The sequence below is a fragment of the Solea solea genome, chromosome 20 (genome assembly GCF_958295425.1).
Source record: "Solea solea chromosome 20, fSolSol10.1, whole genome shotgun sequence".
Lineage (NCBI taxonomy): Eukaryota > Metazoa > Chordata > Actinopteri > Pleuronectiformes > Soleidae > Solea > Solea solea.
Genome location: NC_081153.1, coordinates 14,913,888 through 14,940,181, shown reverse-complemented (window position 1 = coordinate 14,940,181; position 26,294 = coordinate 14,913,888). Strand labels below are relative to the sequence as shown.

Here is a 26,294-nt window from a genome sequence, read left to right as displayed (position 1 = left end):
AAAATTAACATTTGAAGTAAAGACCATTGCTTTCATCTTGTACAATCTTGGATTCTGACACTTATTGTTCTCATACTTGATTTGATTTGTCTTATCTCACTGACAAAATACAATATAAACCACCGATGAAATCTTTATGTTAGTACTGCTTAATACTTAGTATTTTGTTGCATACTATTAGAGATATTTACCTTGTTAGCGAAATGAGGAAGTAAATACCGCTGCTGGATGAATCCAAATATTTGGCTTTGGTCTGGCTATTGCTTTTCTAATTCCCCAAAGAGATCAAGGTACATTGCCTACATTGCAACAAAGATGCCTGCAAAGAGTCACAGCTTCACTGTTTATGAACTGGTGCCAAGAGCAGACTCTGTGATCAGTGGAATGAATGGAGGCCTCATTGTAATTCCCTCCTCTGTGTTTGGGAATGCATGAATGTCACCAGCTGCCGCGTCTGCTCCTCTGTGGAAAATGTCCAAAAACCTTAATTATCACGCTTAATCATCCATGGGATTGAAGCAGGGGAGATCCCACTGTAACAGATTGGCAATGTAAAACATGGCCATTGCATCTGTGTGTCTGGAATCCCAAGAGGATCTGTTTAATACTTTTTTGCCACAGCTGATGCAGGTATGGATTAATTGTTCGGAAAATAATTTTATAGGAAGACTGAGTTCAAGTAGCCACCTTTAGTGTAATTGTTGTTTATTAGGCTGTCATTCATTTCCTGGAAAACTCTTTAAATGTACTACTTTATCATATACACAAAAAAACAAACTTGGATTAATAACCTTTAAAACATTGTACTGTACATATATAAAACAAATGATAGCACTTTTATATTGTCTATTATATTGTATATTATTATATTGTCCTTGTCTATAACTTTAATCGTCTGTGTGTGTAAGTGTGTCTATGTCTAATTATGTTGTGTACATGGTTGTAAATATAAATGTTTAATTGCGGAGGTCACTGGACGATGACGCTGTAATAGTATCTTGATTCTTGAGAGTGATGAAATATTATTTTCGTGTGATTGCATGACTCAACCACATGATGGCGATCCACTTCCATTCATCAATATGCCAAAATTGGTAGCGTTACTTTGCCTGGTTACTGGTAGATGTTTGTGAAGTCTTCCCTCATACATACATAGGAGGAATATTTCACTTCCAGGTGCCTGTCCTTGCAAGTTCAATCATGATAAGTTTATTTTACGTGAGACTTCGTAGCTCGAATCTAAGATTTGTAGTCCATAAAAATGACGTCCTGGAGGATCTTTGTGTGGTGAGAATGCTGAGTTGTTTACACTGGCTACTCCTAAATATATTCATGAATGGTGGCATCCTTTTCGGCTGTGCATCTTAAAAACAGATGGTGTTGTTTTCCAAGTTTCATTTAGCAAGAAGAGAGCAGCACCAGTACCAGCAGCACCAGTCCTCTCTGTCTCATTCATGCTTCTTCATGTCTCTCTCTCTCTCGCTTGCTGCTGCTGTCCCGCTGTGCCCTCTCGCTCAGTCCTCAGGTTCTTCTGTCTTTCGTCTTTCCTGAATCTTGTCCTCTGCAGCTCCACACTAGGACAGTGGGGAGATGTGTGGCCTGCTGGACAGATTGGGAGTGACATATGTCATACATGGGGGGGGGGACTTAGTGGGGGCAACCACGTCTGTTTCCCACAGAATCCTTGTGTCTTCAGGTGCAAGTCCTGGTGTGAACACTCCAGACCTGAGGCTGTCCTCCCACATGGAGAAACACACACACACAGCTTCAGATTCCCTGTTATTAACAGTGGGAGTCTGGGGTCTGTGGGAGGTGTTTGCATGTTTGTGTGTGTGTGAGTGAGTGAGCGAGTGTTTGGGGAGGCTGAGGATTATGAACAGTGTGATATCTTGTTTGCCACTCGGTGCATAAAATGAAATTACAAGCCAAAAGTCGATATGTCATCATGCTGATTTTGGCTAACTCCGCTCTCCTTCCTTTAACAGCTACATGCCTCTGATTTGGCAGAGCGACACAACATTGCTCAGTTGCAGGAATTAACCCTGAAGTATCCAGTGGGAAATATCTCCTCTCTCTCTTTCTCTGTGTGTGATTCAAACTCAATTTTCAGTGCTCTAACTTTAAACTAGTCCGCAAATAATAATAATCCAAAGCTTTCAGATGCAATTAAATGCTCCTCTGGAGAGTATCAAAACAATAATAACACAAAAGACAAAAGTCCTGATCAGTTCGGCTTTTATGTTCAACCAAACATGAAATGAAATTCACCTCTCTACTGTAGAGGTGAGCAAGATATATCGTCTGACGTAATATCGCAATTGTTGTTTTAAATATATGCAAACAGACATGATCTAGTATTTAAATGACTTTGCATAAACCACTGAAACTAAAAGTAAAACTCCACACATTCCCTGAACGCGTGCAGCAGAAGCCAAACCTGCTGCAGCAAGTATCCTCGCTAGTGTCCTCCTCATCCTCGACACCAGCCCCCGCAAGAATTCTCTTGAAATTGTTTTGTTATTTGCTTTTGCTTGCACAGTTCACCTTTACAGTAGAGCATCTGGAAGGTCACCCACAGTTCGATATTTCTTCACTGTAGTTCACTCCTTACATTTTTTTACTTGAGTGCTAAAGTTTAAAGCAAATATGAGTTGTTTTCCTCAAACATTGTGTCCATTGGTATAATCTGTAAGCAACAATTTGTGGCTTAAACAGTTCGTAATTGACTAGTTATCGTCAAAATCGAACAACCTGGTGATTTTGTGCATAAATGACATTTTCTGCAAATACATATTCCACCATTTCAAGTTCTGTGGATGCTCTGCCAACCTTGATCAAAAGTCTTTTCACTGCAGTTAAGCGGGTGTTTGAAGGGCAAGCCAACACAGACACGGTCCAATGCTTTTATTGACCCAGTGAAAAACCTCTGCGTGTCTCCAGGGGTTTGGATCTCAGGTTAGAGTCTTTGTTGTCTGCGTTTATTAGTGTCTCCTTTTGCCATCTCTCTCTTTCTCCCCATATATCACCCGTACTCTTCCTCAGACACCTCCTTTTTCTAAATCCCTCACTCCCTGCCTGCTGCTCTTTCTCCCCCAGGAGCTGGTGAAGAAAATGTCACCAGATCAAATTAGTGGAAGCCTCCAACACTGCCTGTCTGCCTCTGTCTGTCTCTTCCATCGAGTGATAACGTCACTCACCGAAGTTTCTCGAAGTTTATTTGTGTCCAAACTTTATCTTCCCCAGGTATGACACTCTGGTGGGGAAGTGAATTTTGTTGAGGTATAGTTTAAAAAGTACATTGTGTAACTCTCACTGCAGTAAATATGGTTTATATGTTATATAATATTATTATATTATTATTATTATGTTATATAATTTTGAATTATGTGCTTTAATTTTCTTCTTTTTAAATTTCCTGCCATTTATGCATAAATGCTGATATATTCAAAACATAATTCTAACTAAGTACTCCCAAGTAGGGCTGAACAATTAATCCAAATTTTATCTATGCGGACGACATCCACTGTACTCCTTGTGTCGGTCCCAAGCTCAGATGAATGAGTGGGTTGTGTCAGGAAGGGGCAGCCGGTGTAAGAATCTCTGCCAAATCAAGTGTGCGGATGATGTGCTGTGGCAACCTCTGGAGAGGGAGAAGCTGAGAGCAAAATAAAAAAGAGTCTGAGTCATCGGTCACTGGTGTCACATCCCCTATGCACATGTGTTAGCATTTTATTTGTCTGTCAAAAGAAGTCATTCACATTATTGGATGCACTTGGGTCACCTCACTACAACTTCCATGATCCCGCCGTTACTGTGCAAACAATTGAGATACTCAGAAAATGAGTATCTCAATTGTTTTGTATATATATATATATATTTTTATCATTCAATAGTATAAACTTGACATTGACAATGTTCACCTTGAATATGAAGGTGGAGCTATGTTAGCTTAGGTTAAAATAAAGACACAAATGACCTGTTAGGGTGAGAAAGTGACAACTGGTGGTTTTATTTGGTAAATTGTGCCAAGAGGTCACTGAGACAACAACTAGCCTGGCATGAAATACAAAAAATCTATCTACAACTTTTTATCCTCCAGTTACAGCAACAACAATGTGTTGATGGAGGTATATACTGAGCTATTTTAAATAGCTGGTAGCTTCAACGTCTTAGTTAATGTATAGAATGATAAGAATTCAACTTACATTTAGTTTTTTCCAGATGCTTTCTTTAAAAATACATGATTCATACGTCACCATCATGATCTCATTGACTCTGCATTCCGAGAAGAAGCCTTGAACTCACACCCAGTTCTTTTTTTGCAGTGTCACCAACGCCACATCACTTATTCATAGCACATTTCATATTCATAGCCTTCTTTACTTTGGTGAGGCGCATCGGACATAGTGATCTCGCTCAGTCTGGCATTATTATTTACCTTAATGCATTACAGTTGAAGGAGAGGGAGTGTTGCCAGACCGCCATCTTTGCAAACAGATGCCTTTAATGCATGTTAACCTTGGTGGCCATAAAAGGGTTCACGTTATTCCTCTTAAACCAAACACTGTCTATCAGAGTCCATCGGGGGTGAAACTGGAGCACTTCCAGGACTCCTCACATGCCCGCCGCAAAAAGGCCTTAATTGAAAATGACTTCAGACTATTGAAAAAGAGGGAGAGGCTTGGTTGAGTGCACATTACTGGGTGTATTTAATAATGTGAAAGGGTGGGGAAAAGATTGTTTGTGTGGTCCATTTTTATTCCTCTGCACCAGCAACAGCTGCGGCCAAAGGCATTATGTGCTGCGGCGGGTTGTCCGTCTGACAAATCGTTTTGTCCGTCCTAATTCTGTGAAGGTGATATCTCAGGAACATGTTGGGAGAACGTCTTCAAATTTGGCACAGATGTAGTCAGACTCACTGATGAACTGATCAGATTTAGATTGTCACTGGGACCGTTTAAACGTGTCCATCATCCGTGTAATACTTTTTATTCAATTCCTTCATTATGTGTGTCTGGAGTGGACTGACGTGGGCATTAACATACATCTATTGTTCCAACTAAAATACATTTTTGATTGGTCAATTATTTCTATGTCGTAACGATGCTTCTTGGCAAAAAGGCCAATGAGGCCCCCGTTTGTTAAAAGTCTTGTTATTTCAGATTTGAGTCGTCCAATCCAATAAATGACACCAGACAAGAGTCAATAGCGAGATTTGACTAGTTTTTCATGGTCACAACCCACATACTCAACTCTGCTGCTCAACCCACAAATGCATTTTCCTTACAAATGTGGCACTATTTAAAATAGAAAATAAACAAGCTTTCCAACAGAACAAGGTTTATTGCCAAGACGCATTGTTACAACAGAGAAATGATCGGCCGAACACAAATGTCCTTACTTTTTGTGCCAGGTCAATATGGTAACTGAACTAAAGCTAACCGTCACAACATTGAAGTAAAGTAGTGCAAAGAAAAATGCAGTGAAATCGAAAGGATCACACAGAAGTCCATTTCCACGGTGCTCCATCACATCCAGATGAAAGTGGCCACCGTCCTGCTGCCATCAATATGCAAATGTTAAAAATGGCCCTTGAGTGTGGGGAGCAGTTCCCTCAAGTGCATTCATTACCCGGCGTTAGCATAATTGATTCCCAGTCCTGCCATAAAACTGGTCACTCCCCGCGCCGCTCACTCTGGAGGATCCTCTGGGGACGTCACGGGCTAACTTCAATCATAAATCATTAAAGGACACCACCAGCCAATGGACTGTGCCAGTGCCCAAGAGACCTGCGAGCAGCGAACAGTAATACTGTCAATGACGTCTTAATCATCGCTGTGACATATAAAGGTGCCTAAAGGCCGACATATCCTACATGCCACCTCTCTGTCCTCATTTCTTAACTCGGTGTCATAAAAATGCATGCGTGGCCTTTATATACAACATGTATTTTAGCATAGCATATGTCAGGGATTGAGTTTTTGGATTTTATTATTTATTATTTATGGATAATTAATTTTGTGGGTTTATAAAATCCCATGAATTATCTATAAAGGTAGCAGCTTATGACAACATATTTTATTGAGCATATGGGTTCATTCTTGTTCTTTCGACGCCACAATCTAAGAAATTTGAGTGTGTGAGGACTTTGCTAAAGAAAAATGGTAGAACCGATGAGTATTCAGTGCAGTGTACCCCAGTCATGAGTTACTTTGGTAATTAAATGAACATCAGGGCTGCAGAGTAGTTACTGCAGAAGTCATGATCGCTATTAGCTGCAGCCGTATTTCTCTCAGCAGCATCCCCATTCAGAGCAGGTGTGTGGCTTATTAAGGCTCCTATTAGAGAAAGAGAGTCTGCGTGGTAAAACATTTATTTTTTTCCCACTCACTCGATCCATCCAACCCTCCCTCCATCTGTCCATCCATCCAAACCCCGTCTTTACAGTCTAATTAAATTCATCAGGTTGTGCAGCGAAGGTTCCCAGCAGCTCAGAGAGGCAGGAAGAGAGTGAAAGGGACAGAGACGCAGAGACACAGAGACACAGAGCGGGGAGTGAGGGGGGAAAAACAGCCGCACGTTCATGATGTATTGCCACCTAGCAAAATAAAACATATTCATAAAGAATATTCATTACCTCCACCAGCCATCCCACAGATGGCTGGAAAATTGGCTTTGTGTTGAGATGTGGATTCAGGCATGCATATTAATGGAAGACAGATGTAAACGCATATTCAGATTCTTTGGCTTTTCTTTTTTGTCATAGGCAAAATGATAATGCATTCACCCAGGAGAGGCTGCATCCAGGAAGCAATTCACCTCAAATGTGGTGGGGGTGGTATTGTTTTTGTTTTTGTCAGACTGGCAGTGTGTTTGTGTGTGTGTGTGTGTGTGTGTGTGTGAGAGTGTGAGTGGGTATACACTTGTATTTGTTGCCTCTTTTGGACCCTTCTTTGGCATGAACAGTGTCCTTGTCAGGTTAAGGTTATGGTTAGGCTTTCACTGGTGATGGTTAACCTTTAGTGCTCACGTGGCACAGATCTGAACACCCTTGGTAAATTGTCGTGGGAATAATACACAATTCCTTACATGGACATCTTTGGTCTTTACAAAATACATTTTGTGTAAGTGTTGTTGAGTCAAAGTTATGATTTATTTTAAATTGCAGATTTTTTTTTTTTAAATTAGCGATAATTGTGCAGAGGTCACAAAATAGACTGTTTTTCTTTTATTGATGTTCCTAAAAATGAGCCAAGCGAACGTTGGACTGAAACGATTAAAAAAATAAAAGAATTAGTACTTTTTGCTCAGGTGTGTTTATGTAGTTGGTGAAAATGAAAAACAATATTTTTCATCAGATTGCATATAGGTTGTGCTGGGTAAAAAGGATATAAGACACTCTATACTGCACATTCTTATAGCCTCTGTATACGTTTTAACATGGTAATGGAAAAAAGCAGCCTAAATGCTCTGGTTTCTAAGGGTTAAGGTTAGGGATAATGCTTTGTTTAGGTTTTCCATATGAATGGAAATCAATGCAGTGTCCTAAAAAGAATACCATGGTCAAACCGATGTGTGTGTGTGGGGGAAACTGCGATCTGGTGTGTACATATGTGCCAGTTTAGGTTTTTACAAAGAAGTGAATATTTGAATAAGAAACACTTCATTTCTGACTGAGATTATTCCCAAATCGTTGTCATTGGACTTTTACTCTGAGATTATCTTTAGTGCCCTCTCTTTAAACCCCGTCTGCAGTTGCTGGCCCGTTGCCATCACCTTTCTATTGCTCATATTGCTACCACTAGAGGGCAGTAGCACTCTCTCAGCCTCCTTCAAGGCCACAGAGCAAAAACTATTCCATCTTAGCCAAGATGACTGCATTAATTAGATACTGGACATGTGTAAAAGTCCAGTCTTTAATTATACACTACAGCAGAGTACAGACTCTGTCATCGTGCTTAATGTTGGGACAGTCAGAAGAACTGCTATGACTGCAGGTTCTTCAACTAAAGACATCCCGAAAGACTGAAAGGTGATTTTAATAACTTTTTAATGCAGGCGTATTTTCATCATTTTTATTACATCACTATAATAGAGAACTTTGTCACCGGGCATGAAACCATTCCTCTAACTGCCTCTATAGCCAACCTACATTCATCTCCTGGATCTCATCTCCATGTTACAGCCTATATATGTCACAGTGAGAATAGAGGAGGTTTTTTTTTTTTAAACAGAAATGGCCTCATAAATCCTCAGTCATGTAACTGCACACTGCTCAATTGGAATAAAAACCTTCTTTGTGTAAGTGTACGCCAATATGGAAAATTAAAGTCAGTTAATAAAAAGCAGCGCTAAATCAATGGGAGCCATAAAAGATACGGGGCGATATTAAAATGTGGGTTGCATGCGGGGCAATAGTGGCATTAACATGCTGGGCCTGAATTATCATGTTAATTTAATATCCAGTCTTCAAATGAAGCAGAAAGCCCAATAAAGGTCAATTAAGCAACTAGCCTCCGATCTCCATTTAGAGTTTTATGGCCTCATCTAAATCATGGACTGATGCATCCAAGGGGCCCACTGGCTGCCAAAGACCTCTGGGACCCACAGAGGGTACAAGCTTTTAAGATCTAAGTACATGAAGCTGGTCAGTTTGCACTGGGACAGCTCTGTGACTGTAGCCCATAATAACCGTACTTTGAATTATAGATGATATTCTTGCTGCACACAAGAACGTGTACAACGTTTTTGTGCGTGCAGCTGTCGCCATCAAGGCTACGATGCCTCCAACGTGAAGTGCGGAGGCCAACGTGGATTTTAAATGAGGCTGGTGCATGTTTTTGGTCGTAGAGAGCAACATAAAGTAGGTGCACAGTCAGCACCATAGCCTGGTGAACGCACAATTATTGTTTTTTAAAATACAATTGCAATTTGATTTGAAACAATACAATGAGTAAAGGCTAACTTCCATGTCTTCTATGCAAATTACAAAATGTAACTCCCTCTCCCTCTCTCTTTTCATATACATATATATATATATATATACATATCACATTTGAAAATTCATGGATAACAATAATTATATCTTAGCATTAAAAATATAATTCCGGTTAAAGAGCTTCTACATACTGGTGTATTAACCATTACAGAAACGTAAAAAAGTACATTTTATGTAATTACCAATGCTGTTAACTTCGGGCATAACATTAGATGTATTTATTTTGCATCATAAACATGTTTTTCATTGTGAAGTACACATCATTCCATATCAAAACAAACACTTTGGCGTTGAAATTCTGTGAAATATCATCATGAATGTCTAAATTGTGCTATCACATTATTATTTAAAGCTCATATTGTTCGCTCGTGACTGAACACTTGTTTTATTTCCCCTCTTTTTTTCTCTAGACGACCCCCTCATGACCAGATTAGACGCTTATTGCCCCGCAGGTCATTTGACTTTGACGCCTCTGATCTTGTAAGTATATAAACTGACTTTATGTCTAAGCTGTGTAGAGGCATTTCATTTCTGTTGTTTGAAAAATAGCCTCTAACTTGTGCTAATCCTTAAGGTTTCTTACATTATATTAATGTCTCTTGTGGATAAACCCCTCATGGTTTTTTTAAGGGATATAATTATTGATTAAGTCAACCTTCTGACCAGAAAACCCTGCTTGTGTGTCAAACGTTCAGCTGAAATAATGACAGCTCACCGTCCCTCCGCACTGTTAAGTGTGGTCATTGGAGTTTAAAATTGATGTCCACTGACATGATAGTGAATGAACAGTCAAAGGAATGATGAATGATTCTCATGCAAGCGCGGACGCATCGACCACTTATTGACGTCGCCCTAGAAGACTGCTGCATTGACGCGGCTTTACGGAGATCCATGGCCTCATAAATAAATCACTCTGAGCGAGGTAGAACTACTCTTCCAAGGTTCACAGCCAATAAACAAGAGAAGTAGCACTGGGCCTAAACAAAAAATTAGGCCCAGAAGAATATTTATGTGCTGTCAAGTTTCAACATTCTGCCAGATATGATCGAAGTGAGGTTGTAAGATATTATCAGTACTGTAATGTAACAAAGTACAAATACTTTGTACTCAAGTACAGAATTTATGTGTCTGTACTTTACTTTGTTGTTTATATTTCTAGCCCCTTTTACTTTTACTCTAACTATCTTTGTTACTCGTTACTACCAAACAAAATCAGAAGACAAAGAGTTGGCATTATGGTCTGTATTTATATAGAGCTTTTCTAGTCTTGATGAGCTGCTTTACAATTCAGTTTTCACCCATTCACACATCGTTCATAGCCATTCACATGCTGCAACATGGGGTTAAATGTCTTGCTCAAGGTCACATATAGATGAGCATTGAACCCAAAACCTTCCAGTTGAAAGACAACTCGCCCCTACCACTGAGTCACCATGGCCCAATCCTAACTCCTCACTTTTACTTCTAAAATTGAAGTACATTTTATATCAGAAAAATGACTTTTAATACTGAAGTACAGAAAATGTCATATACTTTAAGACTTTCACTAAATAATATTATAAAAAGTGACTTCAACTTCACATTTTCTGGTGAGGTACCTGTACATTTACTCAAGTGTCCCTTTAAGGTACTTTATACAAGACTGGATATTATCCATAATACTATATGAAATTGTCCCTCTGAATGTGCCTCCTGAGTTCTTTACTGTAAAAACTGTGACGCGGTAAGAGCCCGCAATTTGATTGATATTATTTACTATTGTTATATGATTATTGATATCAGATTTCACAAATCCACGACTGTAACACGCCATCTTAGCATGTAACAGCTGTTTGTGATGCACACATGGCTCGTGCATCTTTAAATACACTCTCTGTCTGTAAAACTCCGCCATGCAAAATTCATAGTATGCAACAATTCTGCTAAATGTTATGGTGGGAAGTGAGTATCCTTGCTTCGTTCCACATGCCACACATCTGGATAGTGTCTGGGCACATTACATGAGTGAATGGGTTAGCGACCCAGATTCTTTAATGAGATTTTAGCTGCACTTTTTTTCCACTGACAATTACATACACGTTAAATCATACATGATGTGAAGTAACAGTTCAGATGGATTGCTGCGGTTTGATGACATTTTCTCCAGTTTGCATGACAGTGCAGTGAAACACCGCGGCCCCTGCCTGAACGATTAAAGTCCTGCTCTCTCTTAAGCATGTTTCTGTATTAATTAGGGGGAAAATAGTCTTGGGCCTTTGTTTACCACAAGAAATAAGATATCAGATATTCTAGCATGCCCAGAGAACACACACACAGCCTGTGCTGTCTGAACACGCCTGTGAAGCCGTGCTGTGCTGAAGGCAATCTGTCTCTCCCACCCATAACGACCATCTGTCATTAGTGCAGATCAATGGAGATGATAGATGGGGCGGACTTGCTGTGCTGACAGAAGCACTGAGACAGGAGTCCAGGGCCGACCGTGGTGATGGTGCGTGGTTCTGACCCAGCAGGCAAAAGCCCTGATGTTAATTTTGTACCCATGCTGAGGTTTGGTTAATATGAGCAGATTTTGGATGATCTAGAAAGCTACTGACTGCCATGTGGAGATTCAGATACATTTTAGTCACTCGTGTGAGTGTTACATTATGTTTTAGAGCTCTCAACCATGTGTCTTTACGTCTGTGCCAGGACTGTTTTAAATTCTCTCAGAATAACCGATTTCCCTCAGCATCCGATCCGGTTATTCCGAGCATGTCGTATGGAGTCGTCTGGAGATGAGTTGGCAGTTAAATGTGCAGAGAATGGACGTTTTACACATCTTAAACCATGACATCCCAATAACCAGCACAAACCAGTCTGCATCCACCGGGTGGAATCAAGATGACTAGAAATGATTTGATGAAGCCCATTTCATGCTTTTGAGATTGGAAAGTCCTGGGCCTGTTCAAATCCCTGGGGTTTCAGACGAGAGCATTAGAGGATTTTCAACACAAGTCATTCTTAACACAGTGGAGTAGACAAAATGAGGGTCTTTTCTCCAATTTTAGGGACCAAAATTGAATTGTGATGTAACTGCAGCTCCCCTGTGGGATTTATCCTTCATCTGTGCTCCCTCACCACCATGAATTCACTTTCTTTTGTCAGCTTATGCTGTAATATTGAGCTGTGTGTGACTGCATAGTCTTTGTTTTGATATTGTGATACAAGACATTGAATTAAAGTGTGAACAAAACACATTTGCTGTATTAAAAGGAATAGAAAAACAGGAATATATATCTATATATGTATATATATATATATATATATTTATATATATATATATATATATATACATATATAGATATATACATAAACCACGTCTGATTACTTCCCCTCATGCAGATTACTCTAATAAAAGAGTCATACAATAGCACAGAACCCACACAGACGGTGAACTAGTAGGACCTCATCCAAACACACACACACTCTCCTCTCCTATACACCCGGGCAGTGGGGATTGGTTCGGAAAAACAGCACCTGCTCCTCCATTTGAAAACTATTTAGGGAGGCATCAAACTCTATCAGGGCAGGTCTGATTGCGGTCGCCTCTTCACAGTCCTCCAATCACTCAGTGAGTCAATTAGCCCCCTGCCCCTCCACACACACTCTCAGACAGACACACAGACACACACACACACACAGTATACACAACGGACTCTCATTCTCCTCCACCCGCTGTGGATTCAGCCAGGGGAATGAGAGTCCATCGGCGGCCTCCCAACAACACCTGAGGCCCCACCACCCAGCCCCGGCACCCCTCCCTCCTACGACAGTCAGCTAATAGCGGTGCTCCAAGGGCACCCGAACCACAATGGCATTCAATTCACCCCCATTGTACCCCTTTTACCAAACATCAGCAGATGATAGAAAGAGAAAGGGCTTGAAACAGCGAGGGAAAGTATGAAATAAGCGATGCAACAACAGGGGCCGTGCGTGCACTCACCTCTGTGATCATTTACTTAGTTCGGCGAATTGAGAATGTGATTGTACTCTCGACTGTGCATGTGGTGGTGTTGGTCCTTGTCTTTGCAAGTATCGGGGGGGGGGGGGGGGGTGTTTGCATGCTCGCAGGTGCGCTTCCCTTTGCATCCACCGTCACCTGTTTGTATGTGTGTTGAGCCTCTGTTTCATCGAGTCATTGGGTTAGCGGGCAGTGCTCTCTCCCAATCGCTTATTTATTCAGGGCCTTTTGAAATAATCGAGTTGACACATCTGTCAGATGGTGAGAGGAGGAATGCTAAAAGGTCACCGGGTGAGGTACCAGCTGCTCCCACACCAAACCTTTCCTGCCTCCAAATAGCACAGTCATTACACCACAACAGATGGGACTCTTGCCTTTCATTTCTGCCTCACGCACAAGTGTACACACAAATGTGGCAAACAGCCATCACACTTATCCGCACGCGCACGCGCATGCACAGAGGTGCAGTCACACCAGACACTTGTCACCGACAAGACGGGCAAACAGGCAGAGACATGTGCCACGCACACACACTCGCTCTCACCTATCCACGTCTGATTTCCATGTACAGGGTCAGTATCAGCTGTCTGCAGAGAACGTCAGTCCCTCATCGTCGGACCACAACAAAAGGACAAGAGGGGCGAGAGATTTTCTTTGTGCACGTTTCCTCTGCTTGTATCGTTCAGCCTCCTCTATTTTTTTTGTCTCTGAGCATTTGTTTAACGATAGAACTGAACAATTTAGCCACCGGGAGAGTGATGTATAATTCAGACCTGGTGAAATGTGATACAACACAATCTTTAATGGACTTATATCATGGGCCAGTTTTGTTGTGTGCAAAAAGTGCTTGGCATGGTGAAACCCAAAGAAAACCTCGAGGCCTTGCTTGAAGTGGTGCCTTTGATGGAGCTCTGTAGATTCAAGTTTGCCTGAATAGGATTTTTTTTTTTCTGATGACTGAATAAGAAAAAATCCATTTCCTTCCCCGAGCAGTGGAGGCATACTATTTCAGAGCTGCTTCTTCAAATACACTTCAAAGGTCATTGATTACCCAATCCAGCTGATGTCAATGTATCTAGTGTGTACATCATCAGATCTTATTGAACACTTTGATATTGTTTGCTCTTTCAATTTGGAATGAGCGTCGCGAGAGGGCCTTTCTGCTACTTTACAAACGGCAAGTCTTCTTCAGAAATATGTAATTGTGCCGCAGCAAACCTTGTAGTCGTCTGTTGTATTTGCCAGCTTTACTATTGTTCCAGTTAATGAGCTTAAAGGAACCCAGGGCTATGCTGCAGAGAGCGGGGCTACAATAATGTGCTACAGTACAATGCAAAGCTTGCTCTATGCAAATGTGTTGAAGCAAAGAGTAAGGAAAGTCATGTAGAATTCATTAGTAATTAATGATTACGCTATGTATAGTGTACAAAAACAGCACCAAAGGCACGTTAAGGATAAGTCTGTTTCGCTTTGTTAGCTTTCATATGAGGCTGAAATATATTATGTGTTTCTTAAATTCAGTTATATTCTATGAGATGACCACGGAATGTATCCCCTACATAGACGTGCAGTCCACAGTGTGCGGTCAGCTACACAGTAGTGGCCAATAAGACGCATTAAAAGAGCAATTATTCAATAAATGCACAGTTAGTATATACAGCAGCTATTGATCTTTACAGTCTGCTAAATGGAAAATGTTATTGTTATTTAGATGTGTGTCCTGCAGCGGGTTGAAAGATTACACTTCCCCCTCCACTTTGTTTGTGCACACCTTGGTGTAGTAAAATGTGGAAACCTCTCAGGCTGGACATCTACGACGCCGTTAACGGAGCGTAATGCATATTTTATCACTGACATTTATGGGCTTATCTGTAAAATGGAAGTAGCAGGTATACAAGGAATGTCCTGTTCTACTCTTAATGCCTGTCACATCAGCAGTCTGCACTGTGATGCACAACACTTTTATCCTCACGCCAATACGTCATGAATCGTAGTTTTGAAATCAGTTTCAACATCAGTTTGTAGCTCCTTGCAGAGCTGTGATATGCTTATTTCCTGGTTAGTATTAGTAGTGGTAATAATATTGCAAATAATAATGAATTCTGCAACATTTGAATATTGTATGTTGTTAACCAGGGTCACACGGTGGTGGTCCCCGTGTGTACGATCTTCTTCGGTTTCCTCCCACAGTCCAAAAACATGCAGATTTGGGAATAATGTGGCCCTGTGATGGACTGTCCAGGGTGTAGCCCGCCTGTGACCCTCATGTGGGGGATAAAGTGGTAGAAAATGGATGGATGGATTATACACAAATTAAAATCTAAGCCTCTAATGCCGAGTTAAACGTGGCTTAATGATATCAAACAAACATTGGCAGGCCAACAATGACAGACGTGACAGTGAGTAACTCTTATCTGTTGTTTTCGTCGCTGCAAAGTTCTTACGTCGCGCCCATATGTGACCCATTAACATGACTATCACAAACACTCACGGTGAGAGACTTCATCGCATACTCACTGATGCCTTCAAGCTCTTCTCTGTCCACACACACCAAGCTGAGCTGCATGTGTCAGGACGACTCTCTGTGTGTGTGTGTGTGTGTGTGTGTGTCTGTGGAGAGAGGAACACTGTAATAACCAAATGTGATTTGACAGATGACAGCGTGCTACTCGTGTATGTGTGTGTGTGTGTGTGCACTGTTTGCTCTTCTGTCTTAATGGGCAGCTGCCATTATTAATAACTATTAATCTTAAAGTCAGTGTATTAGGATTTCCATTTGCCTCCTGTGTGTGTGTGTTTGTATGTACATTTACATACTATATGTGTACACTGATGTGATTGATGTTCCTAACCCCCCCCCCCCCCCCCCAAGCACCCTGTCAGATTTAATGCCCCTTACTCCCTTTGGCCCTGGCCCCCTTAAGCACAGTAAGCATAAAGCAGTTGATTCTCTTTATGACTCCTTCACTCCTTTGGTGGATTTACTGTCGTTGTTATGTATTAGCTGGTAGTGGAATGTGGTGGGTGATAATGTTGGACACGCAGGTCACAGGGAAGGAAAAATGCTTCACTGATTCCAGTTAAGCTGGCAGCTTTAATGCAATCAACAGAGAAGTGGACGGGATTCGATTAAAACTTGTTCTTTGTGGAATTTGTTTTTTGTGGTTGAAGCTATGATGACACATTTAAAAAGAGCCTCAATGATAATGGATTCTTTTGAATTAGGGAGTGTAGTTGGCTTCACTTGGGTATTTGACGGAAGTATCCACCTAACACATTTAAGTTTCATAATTGTCATGGGTGTGTATGTTCCTTAACCTTTAGTGCTCCACGTGGCACACTGTCGGTAAATAATACACAACTCCATATATGGACATCCTGTGTGTGTGTGTGTGTGTGTGTGTGTTTATAGGTTACATCTTCAGGTTTTCTTGTGTTGTTGAGTAAAAGTTAAGATTAATTTCAAATCGCATATTTTAGTAGTGAGAATTGTGCAAAAGTCACACATATAACATAGTAATGGAAAATAGGAGCTTATTTACTCTGTGTTCTAAGGGTTAAAGGTCCAGCATGTAACATTAAGGAGGATTTAGTTGCAGGAATTTAATTTACCCCACCAAGCTTTGTACTTGTATAGGCAAGGACCTTACTTTAACAATTTGAAAGCAGGTGCTAACTATGCAAATGAGAACTACTCTGGTATGCAAAGGCCACCCTGGTTCCTTGACACGCCTCGGACAGGGAGTGAGTGTCCTTTGAGTCTCTCTGAGATGTCACTAATTCTTACACACTGGGCTGTTCCACCATTGTCTTGTCTGCAGCAAAAGTAGCTGTAGACAGCAGCTTTTTTTTTTAGCTTAGCTTAGCATAAAGACTGAGAACAGAAGGACGCAGTAAAAGCCTGACTCTGTCTGAGGGAAAAATCTGGCTGCATGTGTTACTTCTTGTCAATCCATAAATAAAAATTTGAACTGCAGCTGAGAATCTGTCAGCACAGAGGCCAGAAATAACTGGTCCTGGCTAAGAAAATGTCTAGGACATTGAACTATTATTTGAACACTTTTAACACTTTGTACGGCTCAGTCAGATGGATAAAACGTCGTTTCTGTGCCATGAGGAAATGGCACATAAACAAACCAATTTCACAATTCCCTTTAACAAAGGGTTAAAAGCAATCTTTGTTGTTGCGGCGACTTTTTCTTTTTGAAATGTTTTGGCATGCTCCACTAGTTTTCGTCAAAAGACATTCTGGGAAATACAGGAACTTATGAAATCAAAGTGGATGAGACAGGTTGAGGGGAAAATTGTTTGCAAACACTTCACACATCTCAAAACACCTCTCAGAGTGCACAACACAAATGGATACATAATAAAAATAATTCTCTCTACGTGCGCAAATTCATGCTGTCGGGAAATGCTAATGGGGCAGAAAGATTAGAGCCGTAAAGGATGACGCTTACATTTATTTTTAAAATGAAGGTGAGCCGTTTAAATGCCATAAATGCTTTGATATATAATAGACACACACACACACATCAGTGAATAAGCAGAGGCATAAACATCTCGGAGAGGGCACACTGTTGTGCTGCTGCTCCTCAATCGTTACTCCTTTTTATTTTAAGATAATTATCTTTCCATTGTTTTGTTGCGTCAGATAAAGTCTCCTCTAACCTGATTACTTCTGCGCTTTAAGGGATTTAAACCGTTGAGCTCTGGGACGAGTTGTGAGGCAATTAGGTCTGAAGGATGTTGTTATTGGCGATCACTCAGTCTCGCTCTGATATACTATGACAGATATTAAAGAGCATGATGCCTTCAGCATTGTGTGTTGATCAGCGCTGCTTAAAGTTTTTGTGCTGCAGTCTTTAGTCTGTCACCGCTTGGCCTGCACGTACGTGCCGACATTTTAAATGTCTAAAGGATATTCAAAATGTCTCTCTATAATGCTCTCTATCATGCTCATCTCTTGTAGGTCTGTCAATACTGTTCTGCTCACCCTTTCTTTCTCCCTGTCCATCTGTAAGTCAAGACTGTGGCAATAATCCTCTCTAATAGCAGATGACAGCTCCACATAACTCCTGACATTAGCTTTTAGCCATCACGTCGCAACGGCAGATTTGTCGGCCAGTCACAGTAACAGTGATGGTCTCCTTTGCTCTCCGTCTGTCTGTCTGCCTGTCTGCCTGTCTGCCTGTCTGCCTGTCTATCTTTCTCTCTTCTGACCAGAGAGAGATCTGTGGATCTACTTATTACAGTACGGACCATGGTGCTTCATAACACTCTGCTTCCTATCACACAAATCTTTGAGAAACCCTTGACTTAAGTTGTCTTTGCATGACAGTTTTAAACATAAAATGAGAGATGTGGTTACATTGCAAACAAAAAAGCAGGTGTTGGATACTTTTGAGAGGTTTTCAACTGGGATGTGGGAATGAAACCTTATTAGTTGAAAACCTATACGTCTTGGAGTGGAATATTGCTTATTTTATGTGGTTTAATTAGAGAACACATTTACATGTGAAATAAAAACAGTTTATAATCTTTTGTTTTAGAGAAGAAACAGCTACACCAAACTGTGGACATGTGTTAAGTGCATTGACTGTCCAACGTTCAGGAGTGAGGCTCTGATTCAATGACCTGTTAAAGTTGAAGAAATAATTCATTACAGATTCATTTACTTCAATCCAAGCAACTTTTTAGTGTTAATTAACACTCTGAAGGAAATAAATTCCCCGGATCACCTGCAAACACGCGTTAATTGAAAGTAACTGTCTTGCAGAGTATGTCCGGTGATCCTGAGGCTTAGTGGTGCATTTAGATCTGTCAGTGAAGCTCCAACTGGGGGATGAGGCATGTGGGAAGACATAGTGGGGTGTGTGTGTGTGTGTGTGTGTGTGTGTGGGGGGGGGGGGGTTGCCATATGGCTGCTGACAAGGAGAGGGGGCAAAGCTGACAGGGCCTAGGGAACAGAGATGGCAGGCGGGAGGAAAGAGGAAATCACGATGGAAGGACAACATGCTCCCCTTCTGCCGAGGCAGAAAGCAGCAGCGACCTGTGTGTGTATGCTCGCTCGCGTGTGTGTCTGTGTGTGTGTGTGTGTGTGTGCCATTGACTGACAATGCTGCTGATTGAATCCAACGTGGAGTCCTGTGTCCTGACAGCGCTGATGCCACAAGTCTGGACATGGCCCGGAGTGTGTGAGTGACTGAGATGCAGAGAAAGCAGAGAGAAGAGTATTATCTGTTTCAGTCTCGGTGTGCGTTTGTGTGTGTGTGTGTGTGTGTGTGTGTGTGTGTGTGTGTGTGTGAGAGAGAGAGAGAGTATGTGTGCGCACATGTACAAGTGTGTAAAAGTGTTATTGTATGTGTGGCCCAGCGTGGGTGTCAGCCAGTCAGCCAGTCAGGGTCCTGGGTGTGCCTGAGGAGTCTCTGTACCAGCTGGGTAAGCCAGGTGCTTGGTTGCCCCCTCACGCCCCCTGGCCCTCCCATTACTGCTGCCCTCCAGGTCCACTCAGTCAACTGCCACTTGCTACCAGATCAATATTAGCTCACACCAAGAGGACATGTCATTCCGCCACTGAGGGGTCAGACAACCAATTGTTAGGCAGCATCAGGTACAAACCAGGTTGGGGAAACGATTGTGTATCAGAATGTGTCACATTTCTCTGCTGCACGAGACTTGTGCATGTTAAAGAATGAACAAAGGCAAGTTTAATTGTAGAAATTACATTTTATGCAGACGTAAAACTGCAGTGTTACAGTGCACTAGTAAAGCAAAGAGGGTTGTGTCCAAGTGTGCATGAAAAGTTCAATTTATAAGGTACCCAGTCAATGCTCCCTCAGTCAGGTCTGATAGTTTTGCTGGACAGAGCCAGTTTTCAGATGGACAATTCCTGTTACGTTGTTTCTGTTCTGTTGTTGCATTCTTTATTTTTGTGAAAGCTTCACTGTCTTTCAACCAGAGAGAAAAGTGATGTCCTTTCTGGTTTGACACAATGTGACAGTTAGTGCTTCACACAGGTGCAGACACCGACAAGTGCAGCATTGCATTCATTGATTAGCAAACCCACAGCAGCCAAATATGCATAATCCATAGTAATAACGACGGTACCATCTAACTGAGAGCATCTTGGCTGCAGAAACACTTTTGCTGACAAAGCTCCAAGGACACAGATGAGTTGAATGCTGAATGTGCACATCACCACTGCTCGCCTTTTGTACATGAGCATTAATTCCAGCACCAACATTGTTTTCATTTCTGCTTAAGTAGTGGCACAAAAGTGATAAGTAGGTAATGACATCTAATTAGCGATGTCCCAAAAACATATCAACAACAATCAACCGCGTTCCATAATGTCTCTGAACATCTGCGTGGATGCTGAGCATTTCATCAGTGCATTTTGAATGATGGCCTGTTTTAATGCGGCATCAAACTCCTAATAGCTGCTTTGTACCTTTTCACGTGCTGGTTCACTTTAGAGCCACCTAATTCAAAACAAGGATTCTCAATTATGCAACGTCCCATTTACATATGCTAATTAGGACCATATTAATTATCTTGAAATTGGGTAATTAGACAATCTCAATTAAGGCATTGTTCATTACACTAAATGCACAGGAAAGGTGTTTGAAGTTTTTTCCCCCCACGCCTTAATGCTTGCATGTCTCTCTGTGTGTGTGTGAGAGAGTGTGTGTGTGTGTGTGTGTGTGGTGTGTGTGTGTGTGTGTGTTACAACTGGGCTGCCTGCCACATCTGAATCAAGCCTCGGCGGTGTATTTAATAATTTAAGCATCCCATCTCATACAAGGGATGCACCCACAGCTTTCATCGTTACCAAGCATATGGTTCTGTAATGAACCTGCTTGCTTGTAAAATAGTGTTGCCAGTACAGAGGAGAACAGAAGCGACAACAGCCAGCCCTTTTTTTTCTTTTTAGCCACTCGAGGTAGCGACAGTGGCAGCAGCGGCCAATGCATTATACAGTACGAGCTTGTTGCTAAGACGGTGCTGGAAAGGCCAAACATTAGGAGAAATATTGAGAGTGACATAAGATGTCAAAGGCATCATTTTCAGCCCCAAAACAAACTGTTTACCTGCGGGAAAAGGAGAATGAAATGCTCTAAAGTGACTCACAGCTGCGATGTGCATGCACAGCCAAACGAAACGCGTTATCACGCTGTTTCACCATTGACTTCCTTTGTAAACTTCATGATGCTCTTTAATTCCATCACTTTGGACTGTATGGGATTAGAGTTGCGTTGTTTGAGATGCCCCGCGTGTCGAGAAGCAATGGGGGGAATCTGAATCCAGCTCGAGATCTGAGAGTGCTCACTTCCTGGTACAGAGCCTGAGGCATTTTGGGATGCGAGGTGTCTCTCTCTCCCCTTCTTCCTCCTCTCTCGTCTCTCTCTCCTTCGTGTGTGCGTACGTTTTAGTCTCAGGCGCCGAGAGGCGGGGAGATATCATCCTCGGGGTGCTGAGGAAAGATGATGAATGTTGTTCTGCCCTTCAACTGTTCTTGAATTGAAACTTACCCATGCTATCACTTTATGACAGAGCGAGACGTTGTCATCCAGTGATTCACATTAACACATGTTATACAAGGTCAAAGGCTTAAATACAGCAGCCTTTTATTCCCTTATGCAGTGTGTGTGTACAGATAGAATAATGATTTTAAAATAGCAAGCGTTGACTGACTGTCAGGGTTGTTATTACATCACAGCATCTCACATTTTTCCCTCTCCAACACGCTGGGAGTTAAAACGATGTGATGAGCAAAACGTGCATGTCACATTTGGCACAAATCATCTCTGCACACTGACTGTTGACATGAAGATAACAGTCAGTGTTCGTTTGAACCTGTGTCCTGCCGAGAGTCTTGACGTTTTTTGCCCCAATGTCACAACAGCCACTTAAGTAGCCCTCTGACATTTGGTCCAAGTGCCCCTTGTCCGTCCAAATGTCCCTCTGAACAGCCAGAGTGCTCTTCAGGTCGTCCCAGATGTTCCCATGTTTAGCACAAGAGATACTCCGCTCTCCCCTCTTTAGATTTTTAAGAAAGTGGGGTCCTTCTGCTTTCTGGCATCCTGCCATTTGAACAGCTTATTTATGTGTCATTTACATTATCCAAATTTGTGTGTGTGTGTGTGTGTGTGTGTGGTCATGTTTGGCAATTCATGTCGCCATACATGTTTGGTTTAAAGATAGAATGGCAACTGCATATAAAGGCTGATTTACTGCTGTAGTTCCTCATAAAATGTGCTGTTTTGTAACCATAGACTCTCAGGATCCATATTAAGTTTAACGGCTCAGTCAATAATTGCTGCCACAACTTTTACAGATATTTTTTTTTTCAGAATAATAATAATATAACAAAAAAAATACATTGACAAGTGAGCACACTGCCAAGTCACACTTGTAGAAAATCAATTTCAATACCCCAATAACCAACTGTCAGCAAGATTACAACAGGTTTTGGGTGAGTGGAGGCGGAGAGCCTTTGTCCTCATGATTGATCTGATTTCTCTATTCCACTAGGGGGAGCTGTGGTATATACCATCAGAGGGCTCATATTTGGCATGAGTGCCAGAGAAATGTCATAACATTATACGCGAACTCATGAAATAACATAACATAACATAACATAACATAACATAACATAACATTGTGAGATTCACTTTTGAAGATAATAAGTTTAAAGTACACTGTGTTTATCTTACATAAAGTAAATAGTGAAGGACACAGCTCAGGCTGTGTTGTTTTTCTGTGCAGAAATCTTTTCTTTCTTTTTCCTGTCCTGTAATTGCTGTTTCTGTACAGCCGTCCAGTGAGGACACACCACTGTTTACCTCTTGATCCATGGACTTAACAATAGCAGAGGGGAAAAGATGGAGAAAGAGAACTCGGCGGTAACATTTGTCAGTGGCAGTCTGTCGTTCGCCTGATTGACTTCATGGAGAAAAACGCCGAGACTTCACAGGAGCGATGCTTGAGTGCCTCTGATCGTCATTTTCCACTGCCCCGTTATTTTTCCTTTTCTCCCTGCCTCCCTCGCTTTCTCTCTGCCTATCTTGTCTCTCTCGTTCTATTGGACTCCCATCTTTCCATCACTCTAACCTTTCATTATGACAAGACAAAGCTTTAATCTCTCACGAGCCATTTCCCCTTGTGACAGGCAGAGAAAGCATTGACGGCCATGACGCGCGCACGCACACACACACACGCCTATATGCACACACAGGAGGTGTGTTCATCTGATGCAGGTATGCCCACGATGAATCAAGGCAAAGTGACACTTTGCGACAAAGGAAGAAATAGAGAGAGGACAGGAGCGATAAAGAGAAGGTGGCTACAAAGACATACGCAGCACTCAAGAAACCACAGCTACTTTTGTTTTGTGTTTTCATTGAAAAAAACAAAACAATTTAAAACTCCTTTATTCTACCTCATTATTCTGTCCCTTGTCTCTCCCAAAACACAACAGTCGTATGAGGAGCACGAGCGAGGAAAAAAAGGCAGAAAAAGACGGGCGCGGGTGTTGACGTGAACGACGAAGCCGTTTATTCACTGTGGCCTTTTTTCGAGACATCAAAGTCCCGGCGGATACTTAAACTGGTTAAGTTCAAAGTCTGTTAACAGCAGTGTGATCTGTCGGTGTACGGAGGATACATGTGCGTGTACATCAAACATCAAACAATAAGCGGTCATCCAAACATTGTGTGTGTCTCCCCCCCCCCCCCTTACTTTGCATAGCGGCCTAGCCACACTTCATAGGGACTTCATAATCACACCCCCTGCTGAGGTGACAGCCTGATTGGATATCTGAGGGAGGCACACGCATGAATTTACATACTAATTGACAAATATGTCCCCCCCTCCCCCCACGCATGCACACACACACACACACACACACACACTATTTTTTCTTTTGTCTCTTCCCCTGCCATTCAATAAATGAATGTCATGCCTGCATGGTGCACAGTGATTTGGCTCCTCTGTGTAACTGTGCACTATAAATCAAGCATCCTTCTGTGATCCGACTCCTGCTTCAAAGTATTTATCGATGCAAACGAGACCCATGTATGACGAGGGAAGAATTTCGAGAGAAGATATGCGGCTGAATGTTTGAGGGTCGTTATCAGAGCAAGGCCTCGTTGAATTTGAGTGAAAGGAAAGGATGGATGAGAGACATGCAAACAGTGTGATTTGAGAGGAAGAGGAAGGGGGGGAAAAACAAAGCTTTTTTATTGTGATGAGCTAAGAGATAAAAGTAAAGAAAACGCTGGGAATGTATGCAGTTGGCAAAACAAGCCACTCCTGAGAGTTGACACTACAGACGCCGCAGAGCTGCAGCAACTCAAGCAGATGTCTACATCGTAATTCTCCTACACCAGCGGAGGGATGCACAGGGAGCATGCATTACATTACAGCTGTGCAAAAATGCACAGCTCTGTCTCTTAACTGTGACCCACACTCGTGCGCAATCACAAGACAAGTTGTCTACATTGCCTCTTCACTCGTCCTCCAAACACACACGTTTTCCTTACACACATCCATAGACTCTGCTGGTTGCAACAAGAGCTCATTTGAATGGAAGTCTATGGGGAAAATGTGTCTATTTTTATTTGATTTATAACGTCAGTTTACATTTTCCTGAAGCGTTAATGGTCTCAATTTAGATTAAATGAGTGTGATAATAATAATAATAATATTACGTTCTATTTGTGAGCGCCTTTCTGACATGATGAGAAGATAAATCCAACACACAGAAGTTAAGACAAATTAAAAAAGTTATAGGTAAAAAGTTAAGATGAAATAAAATGGACAAGATCAACACAGTAGATGGAGGTTAAAAATTAATAAGAATAAGAATTTAAAATGCAGAATACTGAAAAAGTAGGCTGAGGTGAATCTGAAAAAGTTTGTTTTTAGTACGGAGGTAGACTGGTGTTATCTTTCTACTGTAACCTGGTAGCATGAAGGGGACGCTTCTGAATGTCCATTTGCAAACACTTTTAGAGTCTAATTCTTCTGTGTGACATCACGGCCGCGTTTTTTTAATCCCGTTGCTATAGAGCTGCCTGTTCACATTAACCTGAGCTGAGCGAAGAGCTCATGGCATCAACTGACCCGATGGTTCATACAAAACATCCTACAGTGTGATACAAGCAGGATGTTGCAGCGTCTTCGGAGCCCGTCGTGTCATGAAATGAAGACGCTGAATGGCGTAGAGAGGGGAGCGAAGGAAAGCGGGGGAGAGGGAGCTTGAGAGTGCAATATAGGGGAGATTTAATTATTTTTAACCAGAGGCAGTTGGATTAAAAAAAAAGGCTGCAGACTTAATGACTTAATTTAGACATTTAATTAGTTGAGCACATATCTCTCTGGCTTCTGCACTGTGTAATCTGTGATGGAGTTGGGTGTGAATGGCGTCAGACCTGTCTCTCTCTCGCTCTCTCCCTCTCCCTCTCCCACTCTTTGCCTGTCTCTCTCTTCATTTTTCTTTTCCTTTATCTCCCTCTGTCTCTCTCTTCTTGGACCACATAAATAATTCCCATTGCCTCCCTGGGCATGCACGGAGCAATAGAAATGAAATATGTATGGATACACGCCATGGTGCTTTTGAAAAGAACTATTTCAAAGGTAGTGAGGTCTGCTGAAATCTTCATGAGTGCCTCCTCTCTCTCTCTCTCTCTCTCGCTCTCTCTCTCTCCCTCTCCCCCTCTCCCCCTCTCCCCCTCCTTTCTCCCCGCCAGACAGAATGGATTCTTTGCATGGCTGCATCGGCTCTGCAGCCCCAATAAATAAACTGCAAAGAAACATTAGAGTGTGCTCCCAAAGATTCAAATGCATTTCCAGTTATGAGGAGAAATAAATACTCTGAAAGCCGCACCTGCGTACATGATAATAAATATCACATGGTCCAGTATTTCAGACGAGCGTGACACAGGGCAGACCTTCAGTGCATAAAAACAGAAAGTATAAAAATGTCAAGCGCAACTGTTGCAGCAGAAAAATAACAGAAAATAAAAAAAAATAGGAGAATGTACGGAGAACAACAGAGGAAAGCACACGAGGATACAGAGCCTGAGACCTTAACATTAAGTCTTAGGAACTCTTTTAAGTGCAAAGACATTTTACACTTTAGTATTTCATTTCATTTGTCAGTATTAAAACAATGCATCAGACGCCCTCTCATAGTTCCTTTTAAAATTGAACTTCATTGTCACCCATTGTTGTGATTTCCCAATAATCTAAAGATAAGTACAGTTTTCCTGTGCAATGTAATGTAAAATT

At 41.7% G+C, this 26,294-nt stretch overlaps 1 protein-coding gene across 1 annotated transcript in view; it reads left to right on the top strand.

Moving 5' to 3' along the window:
- The window catches only part of triqk (triple QxxK/R motif containing), a 128,703-nt gene that overhangs the window by 50,392 nt on the left and 52,017 nt on the right, over positions 1-26,294 (top strand). Inside the window, exon 3 of the mRNA XM_058618650.1 lies at positions 9,409-9,478. The gene's annotated coding sequence lies outside the window, so the exon portion shown is untranslated. The remainder of the gene's footprint in view (positions 1-9,408; positions 9,479-26,294) is intronic.